This window comes from Cervus elaphus, chromosome X (genome assembly GCF_910594005.1).
Source record: "Cervus elaphus chromosome X, mCerEla1.1, whole genome shotgun sequence".
Lineage (NCBI taxonomy): Eukaryota > Metazoa > Chordata > Mammalia > Artiodactyla > Cervidae > Cervus > Cervus elaphus.
Window position 1 is genome coordinate 27,745,512 of NC_057848.1, and position 11,753 is coordinate 27,757,264.

At 38.9% G+C, this 11,753-nt stretch overlaps 1 non-coding gene across 1 annotated transcript; it reads left to right on the forward strand.

Moving 5' to 3' along the window:
* The first annotated feature begins 3,794 nt into the window (after positions 1 to 3,794).
* Positions 3,795 to 3,931, forward strand: LOC122691091. The gene has a single exon (XR_006340330.1). It is a non-coding gene; the product is annotated as a small nucleolar RNA SNORA8 (small nucleolar RNA).
* The last annotated feature ends 7,822 nt before the right edge of the window (positions 3,932 to 11,753 follow it).

An 11,753-nucleotide genomic window follows, 5' to 3' on the forward strand; every position in this document is an offset into this window, starting at 1 on the left:
ACCTTCTCCCACAGAGTTCAAAAGTATGTTCTATACTTTTGTGTCTCTTTTTCTGTTTTGCATATAGGGTTATCATTACCATCTTTCTAAATTCCATATATATGTGTTAGTATGCTGTAATGTTCTTTATCTTTCTGGCTTACTTCACTCTGTATAATGGGCTCCAGTTTCATCCATCTCATTAGAACTGATTCAAATGAATTCTTTTTAACGGCTGAGTAATATTCCATGGTGTATATGTACCACAGCTTCCTTATCCATTCGTCTGCTGATGGGCATCTAGGTTGCTTCCATGTCCTGGCTATTATAAACAGTGCTGCGATGAACATTGGGGTGCACGTGTCTCTTTCAGATCTGGTTTCCTCAGTGTGTATGCCCAGAAGTGGGATTGCTGGGTCATATGGCAGTTCTATTTCCAGTTTTTTAAGAAATCTCCACACTGTTTTCCATAGTGGCTGTACTAGTTTGCATTCCCACCAAATGGGAGTATCTTTCCTTTTCTCCTTTGCTTTTAGCTTCTCTTCGTTTCTCAGCTATTTGTAAGGCCTCCTCAGACAACCATTTTGCCTTTTTGCATTTCTTTTCCATGGGGATGGTCTTGATCCCTGTCTCCTGTACAATGTCACGAACCTCCGTCCACAGTTCATCAGGAACTGTACCTAAATGCTAACTGATGTAGTCCCTGTTATTACCTAGTGTGGAGACAGCCATTTGATGACACTGTTATTATTATTGCAAAGCTATCTATTAAAGAAAAACACAAGGCTACCCCTTAAGTATTCTTCCCTGGAGAATCCCATGGACAGAGGAGCCTGGCGGGCTACTGTCCATGGGGTCACAAGAGCTGGACACGACTTAGTGACTAAACTATTACTACTACCCCTTAACAAAAAAAACAAGAATGAGAGAAAGAGAAATTCATCTTGGATGAATTTATCGAGATTTTTGCAATCAGAATACCAAGAAGGAAGTCATTTTTATGACAAAGTACATGCAAGGTTTGTGATCTTTCAAAAGGTGTAAGTTGATTTCTGTTTTTTTCAGCATTATAAACTAGATGCTCTGTGTGACCTTTCTGATGAAAATAATTAAAGTCACTGAATAAAAGATCTAAAAAATCATCTTTTTAAATGGACCAATTAGATGGTAAAAGAGTAAGGAATCCCAGAGTCCAAAAATTCAATCAAGACAGAAACTCAGAGAGGGAAACAGAATGCTGAGGCCAGTCTTGAGAACATTTGTGGATCCTGGTGACCTTGAGCTTCAGTTTTCACAGCATCATGGATTAACTCTAGATATTCAAATGATCAAATATAAACTTGAAAATAGCTAACCATACACAGTTCAAAGATATAATTGACAATATTGATAATTATGGCAGGGAACTGGAGCTATAAAAAGAGCTGCTTAAAAATTCTAGAACTAAAAATGACAGTAATCAAAAGTAATAAACAAATGGGTGGGCTTAAGAGCAGACTATGTATAGCTAAAGAGAGTATCAGTGGACTGGAAGGTAAGTCAGAAGGAACTATGCAGAATAAACTAGAGAGAGACAAAGAGATGGAAACTAAAAAAAGAGGAAAAGAGAGACAGGATATAGAGCTAAACAAATGGATAATTAGAAGAGGAGAGAAGGAAGGGGACATGACTAGCATTAAAAGACCTAATGGCTGAGAACTTTCCAAAAACCAGTGGGGGGTACCTCAAACCACAAATTAAAGAGGGCTTAGAAACTACTTGAAGAATAAATGAAGAGAAATGTGCACCTAGAGATATCTGGGTAAAACAACTAAAAACCAAATCACTGAATTGTGAAATGTTGAAAGCATTACGTTTGAGGTCAGATACAAGATAATGCTACAGTCTAATTCCATTTGACATTGTACTTGAGCTCCTGGCCAGTGCCATAGAGCAATCCAAATTAAAAAAGAAGATTTAGACATTCTTTGCAGATGTTATGATAGTTTATGTAAAAAGCTTGAAGATTCTGCAGATAAATTATTCAAATTAATAAGAAAATTTAGCACAGTTTCTGGATATAAATCAGTGTTTAAAAATAAGCAGGGACAGAATTTATGAATAAAGAAAGATAACATTTACAATAGCATAAAATATCTACGTAGGAGTAAATACAAAAAATGACACGTAAGACCATTATTTAGAAATTGACAATCATTTGAGAAGACATTGAAGGAAAGATGAAATAACAATATAACAATAGAAATATATGCTATGTTCATGAATTGGAACACATACATATTTTTTCACTTTAACTTTTTTAAACATAACTTCAAATTTGTGAAAGATTACAAGAATAGTAGAAATAAACAGTGGTAGGGGGACATCTTCAATGTGAAATAGGGCATGTAGGAAAAAATACAGCTAACATTATACTTTATGGTGAAAGACTGAAAACTTTCCCCCTAAGATCAGGAACAAGACAAAGTTGTCCACTCTTGTCACTTTCAGGTAACATTGTGCTGGAGCTTCTAGCCAGGGCAATTAGTCAAGAAAAAGAAATGCAAGGCATCCAGATTAGAAAGGAAGAAGTAAAACTATCTCTAGTCACAGATGACATGATTTTGTATCCTAAGGAATCCACTAAAAAGCTATTAGAATGAATAAATGAGCTCAGCGAGTTGTAGGATACAAGATCAAGGTATTAAAATCAATTGTGTTTCAATACACAGTAATAAACAATCCAAATGAAATTAAGAAAACAGTTTATTTATAAATCACAAAAAAGAATAAAATGCTTAGGAAGAAATTTAACAAAAGAAGGGCAAGTCTTGTACAACAGTATGTTCTTAAAAGACAATAAAGAAGATATAAATAAGTAGAAAAACATCCTATGTTCACAGATCAAAGAACTGATATAAAGTGGTAGTACTGTCCAAACTGATCTATGGATTCAATACAATACTTATCAAAATTCTAGCTGGTGTTTTTGCAGAAATTGACAAGCCAATTCTAAAATTCACATGGAAATGGAAGGGATCCAGAACAGGCAAAATAATCTTGAAAAAGAAGAAAGTTAGAAGACTCACACGTCCTTATTTCAAAACTTCTAACAAAGTGTCAGGAATCAAGACTATACGGTATTGGCATAAGGATAGACTTATAAATTAATGTAATAGAATTGAGGTTCAGAAATAAGCCCTTACACTTATGGTGAATTAAATTTTTTGAAAAGGAAGCCAAGACAATTCAATGGAAGAAGAAATGGTCTTACAACAAATGGTGCTGGGATAACTGGATATGCACCTGCCAAAAAATAAAGTTGGATTCCTACCTCACACCATACACAGAAAGTAACTCAAAATGGATCAGAGACCTGATTATGAGAGCCAAGACTATAAAGCTCCTAGAAGAAAACATAGGTGTAAATCTTCATGACCTTGGATCAGGCAACGATTTCTTAGATATGACACCAAAAGCAGGAGTGACCAAAGATAAAATAGATAAATTGCACTCATTTAAATAGTTTTATGCCGCAAATGATACTACTGATAATGTGAAAGCACAACCCACAGAATGAGGGGAAACGTTTACAAATCATATATTGGATTAAAGGGGGTATAGTTCAGGGGCATATATTGGACAGAGGGTTTGTATCTACAATATAAAAAGAAACCTTACAACTCCATGATAAAAAGACAAAAGATTCAAATCTAATAATGGCAAAGCATTTGAATAGGTATTTCTCCAGAAATGATGTATAAGTGGCCAAAGAACACAGGAAAGATGCCCAACACCATTAATTGTCAGGAAAATGCAATTTCAAAACATCATGATGCACTGCATGGTATCTGCATTCAGCAGTTTGTTCCTGCTGGCTGTTCAAAAGACAGTGCGATATAAATTCAGTATCTGGCATCGTTGGTTTTTTTGCTTTGTGCATGTCAGACCTGGTATTTCTACTGATACAGTATCCTTTTAGTTTCTTATACTGTTCAGTTTGACATAATCTTCAATAGTAACTAATACTTTTTTTTTCTGTGGTTGTCATGAAGAACTAGACATCCCATCTCCTGACCCTAAACAGGTATTTCGCTTTTCACTTTCTGTTGCTTTTAGCAGCTTTCCTTTACTGATAGCATGCTTAGCAAAACAGTGGAACTTCTATATAGGTGCTACTGCTGCTGCTAAGTCGCATCAGTCATGTCCGACTGTGCGACCCCATAGACGGCAGCCCACCAGGCTCCCCGGTCCCTGGGATTCTCCAGGCAAGAACACTGGAGTGGGTTGCCATTTTCTTCTCCAATGCATGAAAGTGAAAAGTGTGCTCAGTTGTGTCCAACTCTTAGCGACCCCATGGACTGGAGCTGTACAGGTGCAGAAGAAGTCTTTCGCACATTCTCTTAAGCTTGGGAAACTTACTTATAAAGCCTCATTCTACTGAAAATGGGCACTTGTTCATGGTGTCCATAAACTGTTAATGTGGCTACATTGAGAAGAAAAAAAAAAAAACATCATGAGATACTACTCTATACCCACTAGCATGCTTGGAATCAAAAAGATGAATGGGGACTTCCTTGGAGGTTCAGTGGTTAAGACTCCATGCTTCCACTGCAGGGGACATGGGTGTAATTGCTGTTCGGGAAACTAAGATCCCTAATGCCATTCAGCGTGACAAAAAAAAAAAAAGAACAAAACATGTTGATGAGAAAGTGGAGAAATTGAAACCCTCATACATCACTGATAAAAAGGTAAAGTGGTGCAGCTTGTTTAGAAGTTTGATAGTTTCTCAAAATGTTGAACATAGAGTTGCCACATGATCCAGAAATCCACTCCTAAGCATAGTCCCAATAGATAACTTGCATGGCATATGATTTATATCTCACTATAGTTGTTAAAAGAATAGTAGATAGATTTTTTTCTATACCTTTCATAAAGATTTCCCAAATGTTGACATTTTACTGTTTGCTTTATTCTTGTCACTTTTATCTGTAAACACACACACACACACACACACACACACACTCATAAACACATTTTCTGAATCTTTTAAATCAATTAAGACATGATGCTACTTTATCTGTAAATACTTCAGAGCACATTTCCTAAAAACGAGGAACATTCTCCAATCTCAGCACAGTTCAGTTCAGTTCAGTCACTCAGTCATATCTGACTCTTTAAGACCCCATGGACTGCAGCACGCAAAGGCCTCCCTGTCCATCACCAACTCCCCGAGTTTGCTCAAACTCGTGTCCATCAAGTCTGTGATGCCATCCAACCATTTCATCCTCTGAGGTCCCCTTCTCCGCTTGCCTTCAATCTTTCCCAGCATCAGGGTCTTTTCCAAGGAGTCAGTTCTTCACATCAGGTGGCCAAAGTATTGGAGCTTCAGCTTCAGCATCAGTCCTTCCAACAGTTATTCAGGACTGATTTCCTTTAAGATTGACTGGTTTGATCTTGCTGTTCAAGAGACTCTCAAGAGTCTTTTCCAGCACCATAGTTCAAAAGTATCAATTCTTTGGTGCTCAGCTTTCATTATGGTCCAACTTTCACATCTGTACATGATGACTGGAAAAAACATAGCTTTGAGTATACAGACCTTTGTTGGTAAAGTAATGTTTCTGCATTTTAATATGATGTCTAGGTTGATCATAGCTTTTCTTCCAAGGAGTAAGTGTCTTTTACTTTCATGGCTGCAGTCACCATCTGCAGTGATTTTGGAGTCTGAGAAAATAAAGTCTGTCACTGTTTCTATTGTTTCCCCATCTATTTGCCATGACGTGATGGGATCGGATGCCATGATCTTTGTTTTTTGAATGCTGAGTTTTAAGCCACTTTTTTCACTCTCCTCTTTCACTTTCATCAAGAGGATCTTTAGTTCCTCTTCGCTTTCAGACATAAGGGTGATGTCACCTGCATATCTGAGGCTGTTGATATTCTCCCAGCAATCTTGATTCCAGCTTGTGCTTCATCCAGTCTGGCATTTCGCATGATGTACTCTGTATATAAGTTAAACAAGCAGGGTGACAATACACAGTCTTGATGTACTCCTTTCCCAATTTTGAACCAGTCTGTTGTTCCATGTATGACTCTAACTGTTTATTCTTGACTTGCATACAGATTTCTAAGGAGGCAGGTAGAGTGGTCTGGTTTTCCCATCTCTTTAAGAATTTTCCACAGTTTGTTGTGATTCACACAGTCAAAGGCTTTGGCATAGCCAATGAAGCAGAAGTAGATGTTTTTCTGGAATTCTCTTGCTTTTTCTATGACCCAAAAGATGTTGGCAATTTGATCTCTGGTTCATTTGCCTTTTCTAAAACCAGCTTGAACATCTGGAAGTTCTCAGTTCATGTACTGTTGAAGCCTGGCTTGGAGAATTTTGAGCATTACTTTACTAGCATGTGAGATGAGTGCAATTGTGTGGTATTCTGAACTTTCTTTGGCATTGCCTTTCTTTGGGATTGGAATGAAAACTAACATTTTCCAGTCCTGTGGTCACTGCTGAGTTTTCCAAATTTGCTGGCATATTGAGTGCAGCACTTTAACAGCATCATCTTTTAGGATTGGAAATAGCTCAGCTGGAATTCCATCATCTCCACTAGCTTTGTTGGTAGTAATGCTTCCTAAGGCCCACTTGACTTCGCACTCCGGGATGTCTGGTTCTAGGTGAGTGATCACACTTTTGTGGTTATCCAGGTCATTAAGATCTTTTTTGTATAGTTCTTCTGTGTGTTCTTGCCACCTCTTCTTAATATCTTCTGCTTCTGTTAGGTCCATACCATTTCTGTCTTTTATTGTGCCCACTTTGCATGAAATGTTCCCTTGGTCTCTCCAACGCTAGGTCTGTGAATCAAGGTAAATTGGAAGTGGTCAAACAGGAGATGGCAAGAGTGAACATTGACATTTTAGGAATCAGTGAACTAAAATGGACCAGAATGGGTGAATTTAATTCAGATGACTATTCTATCTACTACTGTGGACAAGAATCCCTTAGAAGAAATGGAATAGCCCTCATAGTCAACAAGAGTCTGAAATGCAGTACTTGAGTGCAATCTCAAAAATGACAGAATGATCTCTGTTCATTTCCAAGGCAAACCATTCAATATCACATTAATCCAAGTCTGTTCCCCAACCTCTAGTGCCGAAGAAGCTGAAGTTTAACAGTTCTATGAAGACCTACAAGACCTTCTAGAACTAACACCAAAAAAAAGTCCTTTTCATCATATGGTACTGGAATGCAAAAGTAGGGAGTCAAGAGATACCTGGAGTAACAGGCAAGTTTGGGCTTGGAGTACAAAATGAAGCAGGGCAAAGGCTAACAAAGTTTTGCCAAGAGAACACACTGGTTATAGCAAACACCCTTGTCCAACAATACAAGAAACGACTCTACACATGAACATCACCAGATGGTCAATACCAAAATAAGATTGATTATATTCTTTACAGCCAAAGATGGAGAAGCTCTATACAGACTGGGAGCTGACTGTGGCTCAGATCATGAACGCCTTATTGCCAAATTCAGACTTAAGTTGAAGAAGGTAGGGAAAACCACTAGACCATTCAGGTATGACCTAAATCAAATTCCTTATGATTATACAGTGGAAGTGACAGATAGATTGAAGGGATCATACCTGATAGACAGATTGCATGAAGAACTATGGATGGAGGTTCATGACATTGTACAAGAGTCAGTGATGCAAACCACCCCCAAGAAGAAGAAAGGCAAAATGGTTGTCTGAGGAAGCCTTACAAATAGCTGAGAAAAGAAGAGAAGCAAAAGGCAAAGGAGAAAAGGAAAGATATACCCATCTGAATGCAAAGTTCCAAAGAACAGCAAGGAGAGATAAGAAAGCCTTCTTCAGTGATCAGTACAGTACAGTTATCAAAATTGCGAAAATAACACTGAAATAATACTATGATCTTACCCTTGTCCAGAGTTTGCCAATTGTCCCAATAATGCCTTTTCTAGAAAAGGAGCATATTTTATCATGAATTACATTCAATTACCATGTCTCTTTAGTCTCATTTAATCTGGAGCAGTTCTTGGGTCTTTGTGGTTTACGGCATTGACATTTTTCAAAGGCGTAGGCCGATTATTTGGAAGAGTATCCTCTGTTTTGGTTGGTCTGACATTTCCTCACCATTAGATTCAGGTTTTACACTTTTGGTAGACGTGTCAGAGAAGCGATGTGGCGCATGAGACATGGAGGCACACAATGGCGGTTTGTCCCATTACTGGTGAAGATGTAACTTTGATGGCTTAGTTAATGGGATGTCTGCCAGGTTTCTCACCTGTTGAGTTGCTATTATTTTGAGACTATTTAAACATTTAAGTATTTAAACTATTTAAACATCCAGTTCTTTGTCAAACTTAGACCCAGCAGTTTTTTCAGTCACTGATCATTTTTGCTTGAGTCAGTCATTCCTATGATGGTTTCCAAATGGTGCCTTTCCAGTTATATCATTCCTTCCACATTTATTCTTTGGCTTTACTGTGAGGAAGAACTTCCCTTCACCTCTCCCCATTTACCTGTTTATTTAAAGCAACACTGAGTCATGGATTCCTTACCTTCTGGAGGAACAGGATGTTTTAAGATTCCTCCAGACCTTCCCTGACCCCCACTCCTAGGATCTGCCATTTATCCTAGGATCCCTAGTTCATTTTGAGTGGATAATTGTTGCAGTTAGAAACCTATTGGGAAATTACACCCACACACACTACATACATTTATGTATAACACATTCATGCATACATGTAGATGTATGTGCTTAGTCTCTCAGTCATGTCCAACTCTGTGCGACCCCATGGACTGTAGTCCACCAGGCTCCTCTGTCCATGGAATTCTCCAGCCAAGAATACTGGAGTAGGTTGCCATGCCCTCCTCCAGGGGATCTTCCCAACCCAGGGATTAAACCCAGGTCTCCCACATTGCAGGCAGATTCTTTACTCTCTGAGCCACCAGGGAAGCCCATGTAGATGTATATCTTTGGATATATATGTACACTTTCACACATCTGTATTATCAATCAGTATTTAATGTCTATCTATTCTCTATCAATGATCTATCTCTGTCTCTCTCTCCACGAGTTCATACTGACGTCTCTGATTCCAGGTTCACTCTAGCGTTCTTCCCACTTGCTTACTTGTAACTTCTCTCTCATTGAGAAAGCTGGCTCACATCACCCTCAATTCATGTGTGTATTTGCTCAACCCCAGAACACTCTGAAAGCAGTTTCAGAATTGTCAACTCATGTCTCTGCAAATAAGAAAGCTACTCTCTGGAGTTCAATATTTGTTTGTAGTTCTTTGTCTTTAACTTAAGGGCAGCAAGGCCAAGGACTGTGTTCAAAGGTTACCTGGCTTGCTTCTTTTCTTCCCCTTTAGGGTGGTTATACATTGATACATGTGTTGCTTAATTTGTTTTTGTTTGTATTTCATTTTTAAGAGATTTCCCCCTGTCCTTGTGATTTTATTTATTTTAGGTAATTTGAAATTTGGATGCTGTCTGTCTTCTGGTTATGCTGAGGGGCATGGGTTTTGTGTGGTCGTATTTGTTCTTGTTTTTCTTAATTGATTTTTGGTTTGGAAGCTGTATTGAGAGTTTCAGATATATGGACCTTGCCACCATTATCTTGGCTACCCAGAAGTCTCCAAAAAATCAATGTTTTGAGCATGTTTTGAACATTTCCATTTGATTTATTGATTGACTACAGTAGCAACCTAAATGCCATTTTAAAAATGGAGCTTGACAAGGTAGTTCTTAAATGTATATGGAAAAGTAAGCAAATGGTCAGGTGGACGGAGCTGCCTTAGCAGTTTCTGAGATGGATTCTGAAGGGACAGCATTTAAGCAGCTGCGGTGTTAGCAAAAGGAGGGACAAACAGACCAAGGTGGCAGAATAGAGACAGTGGAAGCAGATGAGCCGCGTGGAGAAATTCAATGTATGACGAAGTTGGTACTGCAAGTCAGTGGAGACAGATGTTTTTCAATGAAAAATCCTGGGACAGTTGGTTATCTGCATGGAGGATAAAGTCTGACAATATCAGGCTCTCTGGGCAAACCACGAGAAAACTCAGAGGCTGCAGGTCCACAAGCCGTGGGAAAGAGATTCATCCGATCTTAGCAGAGTGGAGGGCTCATCTGACATGTGGCCCAGGGGCCTCCCCCTGCCTGTGATCATTACAGAAACTCGCCCTGAACATCAGGACACCTGTCCATGAATGTGTCAAGCCACTCTGTTTGTAACACCACAAAAGATGGACTCAGGCCCACTGTCCATCAAGCTGACCATGGAACTCAGTGTCAGCTCTTAGGGGGGAGCATGGGTGAGTCTCAAGATTCCCATGTTCAATGAGAAAGCAGGTTCGAGAAGAATACACACAGCATGATTCCATTTATGTACACTTGGAATCTGGTGAAAGGAAACATGTTGTTGGGGGATGGACACATATAAAGGTGGTGAGACTGTAAGGAAAAGTCCAGGAGTGATCAGTGCAAAATTCAAGAAAGAGGTCCCGTCTGAAGCAGGGGGGGAAGTGAGGTGGGGTGGACAAGAAGGGACACCCAAGGTCCTTAAAGGCAATGTCACCTTTCTTTTTTCCAAGCTGAGCAGTGAGTAAGCAGGGCCTGCTGGCATTGGTCTTCCTAACCACATACGTTTTGTTGGTACTCTTTTTTTTCTTTCAATTTTTACTTTTAAGTCTTCATTGTTTCCTAAAGTGTTTAACTGTTAAACATTTTAAAAGGAAAAGCAAGTTTTCAAAATTTTAGGCCCTTCATTTAAGCACCTCCGCCAAGTCCAAAATCTTCTTCGCCATCCTGGAAGCAAGACATTCGCAAAGAACCATGTTGCTACTCTTTTTTTTTTTTATAGGACAGGATAGGATATCTTTTATTAAATTTTCACATAAAAAGAAAAAAGTACACAGGGCATTAATTATAAGTAATACCACAATTAATTGGGCATCATCTCTCTGTAAAGAATAGGCAAGCAATGTATCACTTTAGTAACATTTTTTCCTGGTCTTTCACTTTCTGTATTCTCTTTTCTTGATTTCTGATCATTGAAGACATTGCTGAAAATGTTGATAAAACAAGGTTAGAAAAGCGACATATACTCAGGCTTTAAACACATACTTCTATTACGTATTTCTTAAAAGGTCAGCTTGCTACCATAGAATAGATACATGCTGAGCTCAAAAAGTTCTTAAAAAGTGCAAAGTAGCGTATTAAAAAAGACTTTAATTATGAAACAGAGCTGAGAGTAAATCTTTGCTCTTTTAGCTGTTTTCAATGAACATGATAGGGAATTCCCTGATGGTCCAGTGGTTAGGATGCTGCGCTTTCACTGCCAAGGGTATGGGTTCAATTCCTGGTCAGGGAAGCAGCACTGTGTAGCCAAATAAATAATTAAATAACATGATAGTTATTGTTACAGAAGTAATACATACTGTTGCTGCTGCTGCGTCACTTCAGCTGTGTCCGACTCTGGGTGATCCCATAGACAGCAGCCCACCAGGCTCCCCTGTCCTTGGGATTCTCCAGGCAAGAACACTGGAGTGGGTTGCCATTTCCTTCTCCAATGCATGAAAGTGAAAAGTGAAAGTGAAGTCGCTCAGTTGTGTCCGACTCTTAGCAACCCCATGGACTGCAACCTACCAGGCTCCTCTATCCATGGGATTTTCCAGGCAAGAGTACTGGAGTGGGTTGCCATTTCCTTCTCCACATGTTGCTACTCTTTTGTGCCTTCTCTTTATCTAGTGGGCTTTCCTGGTGGCTCAGAGGGTAAAGTGT